Source organism: Amblyomma americanum, chromosome 2 (assembly GCF_052857255.1).
Source record: "Amblyomma americanum isolate KBUSLIRL-KWMA chromosome 2, ASM5285725v1, whole genome shotgun sequence".
In the NCBI taxonomy this organism is placed as follows: Eukaryota; Metazoa; Arthropoda; class Arachnida; order Ixodida; family Ixodidae; genus Amblyomma; species Amblyomma americanum.
Genome location: NC_135498.1, coordinates 144762206 through 144777159, shown reverse-complemented (window position 1 = coordinate 144777159; position 14954 = coordinate 144762206).

The following is a 14954-nucleotide window of genomic DNA, read 5'->3' as shown; positions in this document are numbered from 1 at the left end:
AAAGCGATACGAGGGCTTCGAGGAAAATAGCAACGAACTTTGGACAAAAACTGGCTTTTCTGATTCTTTTGTGTGGAAGCATTGTTTAAAAAATTCGGGCATCGTTTAGCGGCTTTTACGAAGCACAGTTGAAGATTATTTCTGTGGATAGGGTCGGTTATCCTCAACAGTATCGTGGAACCTGATCCGTCAACGAACTTTGCTGAAGGAAAGTTCTGGCCGTGTACCTCGGTCCCGCAGGACGTGGGCTGTAAGCGAAGATGCGCCAATCGCTGAACTTTTCTGTGCTTGCCCCATCACCCTATCCCAACTCAACCTTCTTACGAATGTCTTGACAGCGGCACGAATGTGAGCCAACAAAGCATGAATGCTTCCAGCTGTTATCCGTTTTAAACAACAAAACTGCGTCCTTGGTGCACGATGTTCACGGCAGCGCCCCATCAGTCTTCTCCTGCTACTATGGCGCTATTCGCTCAGTATGCATTTCTGTAGAGGTATACTGGGAAGCTTGCTTTTCAGCTTCTTTCTTACAGTTGGTGCTGTCAGCTTTTGACACTCGACTGGCTGTCTCACGACTTCATTCGACTGGCTCCTGCAGCGACTGTAACCCAGTGAAATCCTTGAAACGCCGTTTTTTAAAGGCTGACCAGATGATTTAATATCCGAAGCACACCTCTAGCACCATGTAGTGTGGCTCTGGATGAGCATTCCATGCCCCACTGCGCTGTGAATGCAGAAATCTGCATCCCCTCACCCATGCTACATGCCAGCAAGCAGCTGTCTTTCCAAAGCGAAGTAATAGGTAGCATTAAACGAACGCGAACAAGAATTTCTTGAAATTTTCTTTCTTATTCTGAAACTTCGACGTACATCGCATTGAACTGTATCTTGAGAAACTATTGTTTCTACCATCGCTTTCTCCCGCATTCAGAACTACGGAATATTTTAAATCTCAATGCCCAGCACACGGGTGTTTTTGCATGTCGCCTGCATAGAATTTCGGCGCAAGCGGCTAGGATTCCATGTCCAACATTCTCTGATGAAAATATTGAAAATTGATAAATTGTAAGATATTGTTCTGGAAATATTAAAGGTAATAGCCATTCTTGTGATATGTAGCCATTTTTTTATTTTGCATTATTTCCATCGCTGGCTGCGAACACTTAAGGCTGCCATAAGAAACCAGTGGGGGAACACTTTTGACGATAGCAAAAACATTTACAGAAAAAAACGCAAGACTGCCGTCGGGTGGTCGGCGGATATATCGATTGTTACAGTGGAATTTTACAATATAAGAAAAAATTGCGTTCGTAACCGGTTTAGTGCTCACAAATGCTTTTGTCCAGAATTGCTGGGTGTGGGTCGTTCGACTTCGTGATGAGCATAAGAAGCCCTTTGCCACAGCAGTGCTCTGCGTGCCTGGAGGAAAGAGGTTGCGGCGGATTAGGAAGCCTGGTACTAGTTGCGATGCAAGCTTGTTAGGACGTATGGAGGTGGTGTAGATGCAGACTAGCTTTTGCGGCAGCTCAGTGGCTATGACTTTCAGGTGTTGAAAACAAGATGAATAGTTTGTTTCTTGCGATGATGGCCGCACTTCGATGAAGGGGAACAAGAAACACCAGTGTGCTAAGAATTCGGTACGCGTTGAACAACTCCGTTTGGTTATAAACAATTTGCACCAGTTTAGAGAATAGTGCTTCAAAGCCTACTGTTTTCATTTGTGAGTAAATATAATTGCCGATTAGTCAAGAATTAATGTGAACTTAGAGTTCTAGAAACCTTCGAACACATCTTTTGGAGAAAACCAATCACCTATTAAAAACTATTATCATTTCTTTAAATGTGTCGCCTGTGGCTGCATGTGCGATTATAGAAGTCTGTCCAATTTGGAGAAACGCACAGCTGATTAAGCGCCTGGAAATTTTGAATGATATGGCAATCGTAAACAAAATTTATCGTGACAATTAAAAAAAAAAAATATGCGCTTGAAAATGGCACTGCGTGATTTGTCATGTTGTCCTTAAAAGTAATTTGCAGCTATTAAAGAGCTGCCGTCTTCATACGGGCATTGTGAAAAGAAAAATACAATTTGGCAACGATTTGTTACATGTTACATGTTACGGCATTAAGGGTCCACTATGAAATCAAGAATGTCCTTTTAAATATTTTGTTTACATGCGTTCTCAATAGGCTGTACTGCCAGCTGTTACCTTCCCCCTGGCCCTCATACAGTGGTACAGCATTTCCTTTACGTCATAGGTCTATATACCACTGCACTTGGTCGCGACCGTTCTGTAGTGCACTAGTCGCGCTTCGCGTAACGAGAAAAGTAATTCGTCGCGTCCTGGTGGCGATAAAAAAAGAACATTGAAATTAAGAACCTAGACTTCGTGAGGGTATACAAGTGTCTCTTCACAAATTACCTTCTTTTTAAAACGTCTCCTTCCAGGAATAAAATTTTTCAAATAAGCGCAACGCTTCTTTGGTTTTGAATCTTTCTAAGGGAGCCTAATGGGGACGTTCCAGTTAGCTCGCTGCCGCTGTAATCTGTCATCGCAGAATAGTTTGTTAGATGGTTTTCACGCTGAGCTCCTTCCAATAATATACAATACCTTGTATTTTGTTTGCCCAAACTAACTGATATTGCCAAGAAAAGCTTCGTTTCTTATTTATATCACTGTGTGCACTGTCTGGAAGCTATTACTAGAGTCACTTAATCTTCTAGAGAATTTCTTCAGTGGTTTTGTTTTCAAATGCACGTGGAGGTAGCGCTGTGAGTTCTCGAGGAAATTTGTGCGGTACAGATGATATATTTTGCGTTCTAACTGGAGGTAGCGTTTAAGGAAATGATTACGTCATAAAATAGCTCATTGTCCTTTTCGTTTTGTCCTTACAGCATCTGGTGATTGATAATTCTCCAGATTGCTTTCTGAGAGGGAAGATTTACTTTCGCGCCACATATGATACAGCATGCAGTTATGGGTGGCTTTGTCACCCTATGGCGTTTCGTACTTTCAGCTGCTGGAAGTAAATTACCTGCAGTCGAGTGATCTTGGATCCCTCTTCGTATTCATAAGATTCGGTGGAATTCTTAATTAGTAACCTCTCCTAATTAAATCAGGAATAGAACTCCAGCACATTTTATGGCGGAACGGAGAATGAGGTGACTGGTCTATTCGACAGTTGGTTTCTGGAGCAGTGCTGGTATACTTAGCGCCGAAAAAAACAATCTCTCTTTGGTGGAAACAAAAAAATAAGCGCGCGAGACAGAGACGAAGACAAAAAGGATTTATAAATGAAGAATGCAATCATTGAGCAGTTCCTGAAATGAAAATTACTAAATGTTAAGAAACAGCCAATCAATTGCAAAGAAGCATTCAAAAGGATGCAAAAGAAACTGAATTTTCCTAAAATATTGACGAAACGTGCATGGTCGTTGCACAGTTAGGGCAAACACGATCGTAGGAAAAGACGATGACAAATATCCTTTGAAATACCATTTTGTGACGCAAGCAACGCAGTGCCGCAAGAAAATAGACCACCTTTGTGAGCCTATTCCTAGATAGTGCTCAACATGAATACGCGATGATAGCAAGTGAGCTGCGCGATTGAGCTCTGAAATAGGAGCGCTCATCAAGGCAACCAATCGCATTGCCCACATGACGCCGCTGTAGGCTTTTGAAGTTCGCTTTTAAAGAGAGAGGATTTATCATCTTTCCTAGTGAAAGGAATGCGCCCTACGCCGCCGTTCAGCATTCCTGCGATTACATTTGCGTTGTACAAAGAATGGCACTGAGCTTAAAGACACCCCAATAGCTTCCCGGTGTTGCATTCAAAGCACGATGCATGTCAGATGGATATAGGAACCAAAAGTGCTGCGCTCATGCGTTTTTGTGGCAGGTCTAGCTGGATTTCTAAAAAAAATGCTTTTCTTTAAAAAAGGCCAATTTATTTACTATTGTAATTCTGGTCAATTGTGGCTGTTTAAACTGAGTTTTATATTACAAAAAGTACCCTTGACATCACGGTGTGTCAAACGATATACAACAATATTTTGGTGAAATGCAGCAACCAGATAATTTTTTGGGAAATTCAGCTTGGTATGGGTCTTCTCGTTCCAAATGAAGCTCAATGTAATTTTTTAGCCTAAAATAAAATTTCTTGCAAAAATGAGTAAAGAACCACTCCCGCAAGAAATGCAATCAAGCATATAAGCGCTGCCATGTGCCTCCAACTATCAGAAGAAACAACAATTTTCAACCTCTGAAAAGTCCAGGGGCTTCAGTTTCCGTCACTAAAAAATATCAAATATGCAGCGATTAAACATGAGAAGACTAGATATGCTTCACGTTTCTCCCGATGTTAGAGAAGAGGGACGGTGGAGACATCGTATTATAGAAGTCAATTTCAACCCTGTATATGCAGTATGACCTCAAGTGTGCAGAAACACGGAAGTAAGATGAAATTATACTAATTCTTTAGAGAGTGGGTGCTAAAGGATTAAAAAAAAAACTGCTGACCGATTAGATTACAGTCCCTTCCTAAGAAGGCATGCTCTAAAGTAAGAGCTAAAACAAACAGGGAATCTTTAGAGCTCAGTCAACCAGACCAAAAGTTGGAATTTGGTCAAAATATCAGCTATTCATTAAATTGCTTTCATAGAATACAGAAGAAAATCATTTTCTAGTCCTTGTCGAGAGCAGCTGTAAGCATGAAATGCTTACCCTCTAGCGCATCTAGCGTATATAGGTCGTCTCTTAGATGAGACAAGCCGCCACCTTAATTTACCAGGTACTCCTCGGGCTGCTTAACTTTCACTGCTGTTCGTTCACTTTTGTTCTTCGAGCTTCGCAGTGCTTATGGTACCCCTGGCTGCTTTCGCGACGGCAAGAGTTTCCGTACATTTTCGTAGCTGAACACCGCTGTTAGGGTCCCACGTGCTGCCCCACGCAGCCGACTTTTTTTTTTGTTTTCGTCATCGCGACCAGCGTCTCTCACTGCTATCGCTGTCTGATTGGCTATAGTGGCCACCCACTGCTTGGTGGCATTAGCAAAAGATCGCGTCGCTGAAGGAGTGATTGGACGCTAAAGGAAGCGAAAGTTTCGAATACATAGAGGGGGAGGCTGCCCATTAGAACGAACAGCGCGAGAGGCTGTGAAGATGGCCGAGAAGTCTGAGGTGACGACAAACGAAGTTTCGCGTTTCGTAACGTCGCTTGTGGAATCTGGCTCTGGACTAAAGTACGATACAGTTTTAGAGCTAGCGAAAACTGTTAAAGGAACCCTCCCGAATGGATTCGCCACATCCCCTCGCGTGACCTGTCACGTGTGCACATATTATAGGCCACGTGATCATCACGAGGCTACCGGTCATCACGTGGCTAGCGCCGTCCAAGTTGGTAGGCTTGGTGGGGACCGTGTGCTTGTCGCGGTCGTTCCGTTGGCCCAATTTCCTATAAAATATGTAGTAATTAGACTCCACTGTACGGCTTCCATTACCAAAACAGGACAGACGCACAGCGTCAGCTTTCTCTGAGTTTAGCGCTTTATGCAGCGGAGCGTTAAAAGCTAGTGAGTTTTCTAGTAGATATCTTTCCGTAGTAAAATTCGAGAAAGTTTCGGGTAAGTAATTCATATCATGCTTCAGGTTCGCGTAAGTTTTGGGGAAACGTATTCCTTAGTTTTCTGAGAACGGGAGCTGAAATCTTTTCACGCTCCGAAGCGTTTGATTAGAAGGGAACACCAGCAATCACATGAGCATTGCGTAAGAAGGGTGTGGGAGACACATTGTTAAAGGCGCTAAAAATTATGAGCGCTACAATAAGTAATTTTTCTCAGACTGCATGCACAGGTACGGCATTTAGCTATCATAGCACACTACAGGAAAATTTATCGAGCGCAAATTAGGAAGAGTGTCATAGAGAATAGGGCAATATCTGCGCTTTTAGTAATCGTGATCTTAGAAGTGATTTTCAAGCCTATTAGATTGGGCAAATTTGGGGATGCCTACACTGGAGAAAAATCTTAGTAATATTCGATTTTGTTAATGTCATTGCCCTCCTTAGGAACATAGGGAAGGAATTGCAAGGTGTGAAGACTTGCAACTTCACGTGTATTGCTGATCTGGATAAAATTCGACACAGAACAGGCGGCCTCAAAACAGGGGTGCCTTTACATTTTCATTCGAAGTTGAAGATGCTAAGCCGCCTTTATACTAAGTTTAAGCCAGGTGCTGTAGAAGTCGCCATCTATGAGCTCTTTTTAAAGTCCAAGCGTGGCCGTTGTAGATGGCGCCAGGGCTATCACTACGTTTTTAAGCCCCCCCCCCCCCCCCCGCGCTTACGTTAAGTGAAGCCCTTCTTCATAGATGAGATATGATCACTGAATTCCTCACGTTTTAAAACAGTTAAGAATGAAATAGCGCGTATCGAAATCCACGCTGTCAGGAAATTCAGATTTTGCAACATTTTCCAAGAAAGCCTACGAAGGAGAGTAATTGTCGTTACGAACGTAATGACACCGCACTGCTGACATCACGGATAGGCATTCTCAGTTGGAACATTGTGCGGTCATCCCAATTGAGACATTAGGAAAGATCAGGGAAATGAACAACCAATCAGCGGTGCTGCAAGTTCAATCAGCGATGCAGTAAAGAAGTTAGATGTGGCAGTCGGCTCAGATTTATTGTGATACGCGGTTAAATGCAAGTTCACAGCAAGGACACTAAAGGAAGTATTAACCAACTAAGTGTTCTCAAGGGAATGTCACGCCAGCGACATGTCAGCTCTGCTGGTATTGTGACGATTGAGGTGAGAAGTGAACTGACCCTCATTCTTTTGTCGAACTACCTCCACTACTTCCCCAACGCCGGCTTTAATTCAGTGCTTATTTCCGTCACCTGGAAGGAACAATCTCCTGATTATGTTTAAAACAAACTGTGTCAATTTATGCAGCGGTTCCCTTGTGGCTATACTGTCTGACACAATGTTTAGAAAAAAAAAATGTTCCACAACGAAACTTCATCTTTGCACGTGTTTCACATATGGGCGTTGGATCGCACAGAGAGGAGAGTTACTCGCACCCGCTGCTTTCAAATTCGAGCAGTTTCAACATCTCAAATAATATTTTCAGCAAGGATGTCAAAGAGGGAGATAACTAAAGGGACGATTTATAACTGGTATGATGTATGCTTAACAAATATGCGTTATAGAACCGTGTACTTAGTTTTGTAGACTGCAGTGCGTTCTCTCGTTCTAGATGTCATTTTTTAAACTGAGTGCTATTTTTATACCACCGTAGCAGAGCTATCTGTGGCTAAACTTGTGCGGTAAAGCCTGCAATTTTGTCTTAACAGAAGAAAAAGAAAATTACGTACTTTTGTACCAGAAGTGAGGCTTAACCGTGTCCCGAACAGGTATGGTACGCTTCCCCTGAATAACAAGAAAACTGAAACAGCTTAAGACAACAGTACCAGAAAGAGGAGGAGACAAACACGGCGCTGATGTGCCGTGTTTGTCTCCTCCTGCGTCTGGTCCGGTTGTCTAGCGCTGTTTGAATTTTCTTGTTACCATGGAATAGCAACTCGACCAATCTGCCGTCCTCCTCTGAATCGTTCTGGTGTGAGTTCCGCCTCAAGATGGCGAAAAACATGACTTGTGTTCAGTTCCGGTTTCAGGCAAAAATACGGCTTCAGTTTCTGCTTCGTGTTAAGGGTTGGTTCCGGCTCGACATACTAACCCAAACTAAGTTATAAAGTAGTCGCTCCTGGAGCCCAGGTTATGCTAGCTCACTGGGGTGCAAATTACCTACCTGATCGTTTCAAAGGAAAGAGCCTCATTAAAATCTCACAACGTCAGGAAGGCTGCACTTGACTTCCGGAGTGCCATCTGTCCATCAGCTGACTTGGATTTACGGCGTGCAATGAGTAAGCTTCCCTTGCGACGACTGGACGGCTTCGTTGCCTATATGTGGGTAAGGGGATCCCTCACGATTTATTTTTATACTGACTTTTTCCTCCTAATATGAGGAACACGTTCAAGGTCAGATCATAAGCTTCATTGCGGACGCCAAGAAAGGAGACACCAAGGACACGAAAAATTACACACCGATCAGCTTACTGTCCGTTGCCTATACTAAGGTAATCGCTAACAGAGTCAGAGCAGCCTTAGACTTTAATCAACCAAATGATCAGACATTCTTTCGTAAAAGATCTTCCACAATAGATCATATTCCCACTATCAAACAGGTGATATAGAAATACGCAGAACATAACGAACCCTATATATAGCCTTCATTGATTACGAGAATGAATTTGACTCAGTGGAAACCTCAGCAGTTATACAGGCATTACGTAATCTGGGTGTAGAAGAACCTTATGTCAAATTACTGGAATATATATATATATATATATATATATATATATATATATATATATATATATATATATATATATATATATATATATATATATATATATATATATTATATATATATATTTGAACTGCTCACCTACCGTAGTCCTCAATAAAGTCGGCAATAAAATTCCAATAAGGAAGGGTGTCAGGCAAGGAGACATGATATCGCCAATGCTATTCACTGCCTGTTTACAGGAGGTATTCCGAGGCCTGAACTGGGAACAGTTGGGGATAAGAGTTAAAGGAAAATACCTAAATAATCTCCGATTCGCTGATAACATTGCATTGTTGAATCAATCAGGAGGTGAACTCCGAATTATGATCAATGAGTTAGACAGACAGAGCAGTACGGTGGCTCTTAAAATTAACATACAGTAAACCAAAGTAATGTTCTACAGTCTAGCAAGAGATCGGCAGTCGGGGGGTGGTAGCAGGACGTCATCTTGTGAAGTACACAAGAAGCTTGCAGAACTTCGGCAACAATGGTCGATAGGAACGTCCGGCCGCGGTCACTGAGAAACACCTGAGGGGCGCCATGGCGCAGCACGATGGATTGAAGAAAGAAGGAGGCAACTTCGGGCGCCGAGCCATCAGGAAAGGCTGTGGTCTCGGCGTAGCGTGTAAAATGGTCGGTGGCAGTGACTATCGATCGATTACCCCGTGTAGAGAGGAAGCGGGCCATACAAGTCGACGCCAACGACGGCGAATGGCGTGGCGGGGCATGGTAGAGGCTGCAGATGTCCAGCGGGAGGTGAAGTCGGCCGTTTTCGGCGCTCGCAGAGCGGGCAAGATGCGAAATATTTTGCCACGCTGGAGGAAATGCCAGGCCAGAAGAAACGACTCTTGACGCAGTCATAGGTTTTGTGAAAACCTAAGTGACTGGCTGTGGCGTCATCGTGGAGTGCCTCCAAAATAGGGGAGCGAAGTGTACGTGGTACCACTGGAACCCAGCGGGTGCCATCAGGGCAGTAAACGTAGCGGCAGACGACATTATTTTCGAGTTTGAACTGGCGAAGCTTCCGACGCAATCGAGCGGTAGGAGGGTAGGAAGCTCCTGTGAGACGGTTGATTAGGGAGCGGCAATACGCATCGTTGCGTTGATCCCACGCAAGGTCGTTTAAATCGTCAGATGCGACGCAGGGGAGTGCGGCGAGGTGCAGAAGAGGTTGCGACGATGAGGAGTCGCTGTGACAGATGGAAGGTGGTGTTGAAGACCGGCACGAAGAGTCCAGAAGAGGGCAACGACAAAGGGCATCGGCGTCTTGCTGCGTTCGACCGGACTTGTAGGTGAAGCCAAAACTGTATTCTTGGAGACGAAGAACCCAGCGGCCAAGGCGGCCAGTCAAATTTTTGAGACTAGACAACCAGCATAAGGCGTGATGGTCCGTGAAGTGACGACCGTAAAGGTAGGGGCGGTATTTATGAACTACCCAAACGACGGCAAGACATTCCTGCTCAGTGATAGTGTAGTTACGTTCCGCAGGTGTCAGAGTGCGGCTGGCGAACGCAATAACTCTTTCGCGAGAAGTAGCATCACGCTGCAGAAGAATAGCACCAAGGCCGTGGCCGCTAGTTTCAGTGTGTACAATTGTTGGAGTAGCATCGTCGAAGTGGCCAAGGACAGGGTCGAAGGTGAGAGCTTGCTTCAAGGCTTGAAAAGCACTTTCGCATTGCTCATTCCAAACGAAAGCACTGTGAGCAGTGATTAGCTGAATCAGTGGCGCGGCAGTGGTAACAAAGTTTCGTATAAAGCGGCGAAAATAAGAGGACGGACCGAGGAAACTGTGCAGTTTTTAGTCTGCTGGGGACAGGCAAAGTTAAGGACAGCGGCAAGCTTGTCACGGTCGGGTCGAATGCCGTCCGCAGAGGGCGAGCGGGAGGAACCCGGGCCGTCGGCGTTCTCCTTTTGGGACATGACGGTGAGAGTACACAAGCGGCGACCGGAACGCAGCTCCAAGGAGAAGCGAGGAAAGAGGATACGAGGGATGCAAGGCGCACCTCCCCCACATTTAAGGTAAGAATTCACGGGAGACGTTTATTCTCACCCTCTACAAAAGACGTGCTCCCAGCGAACAGCGCCAAGCGATGACGATGGGAATTTACAGGTGAAAGAGACTGAAGTAGCCGCGAGATAGGCGATGACGACGAAGGCGCATAAAGTGCTCACAATATGGCTACTTAGGGCAAGTAGTGACAGCTGATCTGTATCATGAGATAGAAATAACTAGAAGGATAAGAATGAGGTGGAGCGCATATGGCAGGTTCTCTTAGATCATGAATAGCAGATTGCCAGTACCCCTCAAGAGAAAAGTGTACAACAACTCAATCTTACCAGCAGTCACCTACAGGGCAGAAACGTGGAGGCTAACGAAAAGGGTTTAGCTTAAGTTAAGCACAACACAGCGAGCCATGGAAACAAAACTGATAGGTGTAACTTTAAGAGATCGGAAGCGGGCAGAGTGGGTGAGGGAACAAACACGTGTTAATGACATCCTAGTCGTAATCAAGAGGAAGAAATGGGCTCGGGCAGGGCATGTACGGCGAAGGCAAGATAACGGCTGGTCTTTAAGTGTAACGGAGTGGTTTCAAAGTGAAGGCAAGCGTAGCAGGGGGCGGCAGAAGATTATTCTGGCGGATGAGATTAGGAAATTTGCAGGCCTAGGGTGGGCGCAGCTGGCAATGGACGTGGTTAATTCGAGAGACATGTGAGAGGCATTTATTGACAGTGGGTTTAGTCATGCTGATGATGATAATGATGCTGATGATGCCGAATTCCTGCAAGAACAGTACACGCACGGCCATCACTGCAACGGCCAAACGCCTTCATGTTACCTTCCTTGTGCACATGGCCCTGACGGGTTCAATGTCCGACACTAGGGATGCCACAGCAACGATAAAAGAGCTTATTTATTTATTCAAGTTACTCACAGGCTCCTTTACATTGGAGCATTGTGTGAGTGGGGCAGTACATAGAAGTTAGAGAACAGCGCAAAAAAAAACACAAAATAAGGACAGAAAATAAGGACAGAAGAAAAACTTTATACAATAGTTAGCAAGAGGCACTCAGAAGAATACAAATAAAGTAATACAACACACAATAATTACGTGTTTCAAAATGTGGCAACATGGAAATGGAACACGATTTGACAGAGAGGCTAAAAAGTGCACAAGTTAGTTCACTCTAAGCAGCAATAAAACATTTTTCGCAAGAATACACAGAGAGCAGTGAGTTCACCACGGATCCTAGCTGAACCTACGGTGGTAAACTGCCGCCCCCAATCCTGCACCTCGAGAATCCGAAATCGCGTATATGGGTAGTGGGGACAATGGATGCGAGTAGATGTGACGTGTCCTCGGCTCTGATGCCGAACTGCGTGTCGTAGGTCACAGACACGTATGTTGTCTCCGTGTGCAAAGAATGAGAGTACCTTTTAAAAAAAAACATGGAAACCGCAGTACAACGTGTCCGGGATGCTCACTTTTGGCCGCACCAAGCAACATAATGCACTACTGGGGACAAAAGTTTCCGGGATACCAGTTCAAGGAAAAACATTTATTGCAACTCTACCTTACTACCCAGTCGACTGATAGTGTGAAGAGAGGAAGGAGCATTTAGCGTGTAATGCCTTCATACAATATCAGCCGACTCGGTAGCGAAGTGGAGCTACAATAAACGTTTTTTCCAGAACTCACGTACCACAAGTTCTGTCCCCAGTATAGTACATCCTGCCGTTTATCCACACGTTCTTGATTCTCCCAGTAATGGTAGTCTGAAGATTGACACTTATATTTGCAGCTTTTAAAGGAGCTAAGGCTGTCGACAGCTGAGTTGGGCACGCATGAGGGCGAGAAATGGTCAATACAAGGTGCAAACTTAGGTCTAAATTCTATGAAACTTGCTTTGCGAGTTCTGGTTTGGTTTAGTTTATTAGGTTTTAACGTCTCAAAGCGACTATGACTATGAGGGACGCCGTAGTGAAGGGCTCCAGAAATTTCGACCATCCGGGGTTCTTTAACGTACACTGACATCGCACAGTACACAGGCCTCTGGAATTTCGCCTCCAACGAAGTTCGACCGCTACGGCCGGGATCGAAACCGAGTCTTTCGGGTCAGCAGTCGGGCGCCCTAACCACTGAGCCACCGCGGCGGCTTTGCGAGTTCTACTTCATAGCAATGGCACAGCCGCATGCTTTGTTTTCCGAATCGGAGAAGGCATAACACGCTAGACAATTGATGTTACGTATTTTCTGTGCGCACGCTCTCTCCCAGTCGGAAGACGTGCTCCACGCAACAGAGAAGGTGGGGGAGGGGGTCACCCACTATTTTTCTTGAGTTTGAACGTAAAACATTTGAACTTATGAACTGAAACGTTTTCTAAGTTTTAATTGAAACGTTCGCCTTTTTCTTAAACAAGTAATAACACATGGACGCCGCTTAACCTACCCTTAAGAGTACAAAGCGATAGTGTCAGCGGCCCCTCATGTGCAAGTGTTCCCTCTATTTCATTTATGGCAAGGAGTCCTCATACTTCCACTGGCGCAGTGGTGCAGCAGTTAAGCCAGGCGCACTGCTCCGGCACATGGCTTTTTTACCACACCCAACTGTGGTGCTTTTAAGACCCAGGTTGCTCTTCCCCAGCTCCCGTAAGGCTCATTTTTCTATAGAGAGTTCTTCAGGATGCTGTCTGTCTCTACACCAATCAGCTGATTTGCTGTGCAGTGGTGGGGAGGTTTCGATTGCGTTGAATTTGTTTTAATCATTTCATTGCCCTTGTTCATTGTGGCAGGTGGGCTACCTGCTTTTTCGCGGCACGGAAGGACGGATGCCGGCTTTTCTCGTAAACGCGACCTTTAATGCTACAGCATTTAAAACACAAAGAAAGCGAAACTGTCCCTGTTCGCTGGTGCAGTCTTTGTGAAAATTTATCTGGCTGCGTGACGGCAAAACAGCCGTGGTGGCAGCGGAGCATTGACGCCATGGCCACCAGACGTTGTCGGCTGCGAAGGTACGTTAATCTCCACAATCTTTATCATATTCTCCACAGTCGCTATCTTCCGCTACATGATTACAATTCTTTCGTATACGTCAGAAGTGGTAAGTGTAGCCTGGTTACTTTTGGCAAAGATGGTCCTTTCCACTACCCTAGGTTCTTGAATAGGACATATGCAGAAGGAAGGCTGAAAGCTTCGTATCCTGCTTTGTAGAAGAGTCATGTCACAGCCAAGATTTTGAAGCTTTTTGCACACAGCAACAGAAAGCAACAACTTCTAATAGGAGTACCGTCTGAACACCCTTGTCCAATTCTCGAAAACGCTAAAAACGCCTTTTGTGTGTCGTAGGCTTGACTTGATGCTCGTCGGAGCCTTCACCTCGTTCAATTTAAAATTGAACTCAATGCGCCCCGATTTCTGCATTCATTTCGGAACAACTTCAGCTTGCACAATTCGAATTACGTGATGCTCCCTACCTTCTTGTTACGACCGTTTATGATAACTTGTTTTCTGTTTTTCATTTGTTCCAAATGTGCGTGTGTTTGTTTTACGATGGCTATTATTGTTCATTGGTTAGTTTGCTTTTTGTCAGCACCAATGGCGGGTAAAGTTTGTTCACTGCGTTCTACGTTTGCTATTGTTTGTTTAAGCTCTATTTTTAAGCTTATTATGTTATCAAGTCGTGTGTTATTTCGTCCTCTGTTCCACTATATAGGCGGAGCCACTGTTAATCACCACTTTCTGCTACATATCAGCGTAAATACTTGAGTAAAAGATAGATCGTGTGCAAATGCCGAAAAACCTTCGAATAAATATAAAGCTGAAGCTAGATATAGCCGCTGCCAACACCACAGGCACGGAAGTGTGGATTTCAAGCTGACAGCATTCTTGCTTACATTTCGTCTTTTGCCCCAGGATCCGCTCATCCAAAATTTTGGTAAAGAGTTTCAAAAGGCTAGTTTACTTTATGACGACGAGATCTTTAGAGGTCTTTAGAATACCGTTGTTAGGAGCCCAACAGTTTACTTTTCTGAAGAACCGGGACACACATCTACACACACTGACGTTCGAGTTTACTTGCTTCAAAACTGAAGCGAAAACATGTTTTCGATTCGTGCGTTCACTGCTAGTGTCTTAGGTTCAGCCCTTGTTGAAAGCCTCCTCAGCCCTCTTCTGGCTCAGTGTTGGTGGGAACAATATTTGCGCAGTGGGTAGGTAACGTCTGCTGGAAAATATTGCGGCCATGGCTTGAGCAAGATTTGTTTGCCGAAACCAGTGTTCTATCACGCCATAAGCTTGCAGTATTCTACAATCATGCGTAGTCTAAATTTTCACGGAAACCAAGCATGCGGATTGCTATTCGCACGCGTGCTGTGTGAACCGTTCACAAATCTGAAGGCTGAGAGCTCACCTGCGAGATTTGTGCCTTCGCCGTCGTAAGCGCGTTGACAATATTTTTCGCCTTCCCCAGGAAGGATCAGTGACAGAAAGACTTGTATCGCCAGCCCTCTCCTCTCCCACACATGCTCTTAATCCCAGGTTCATCAG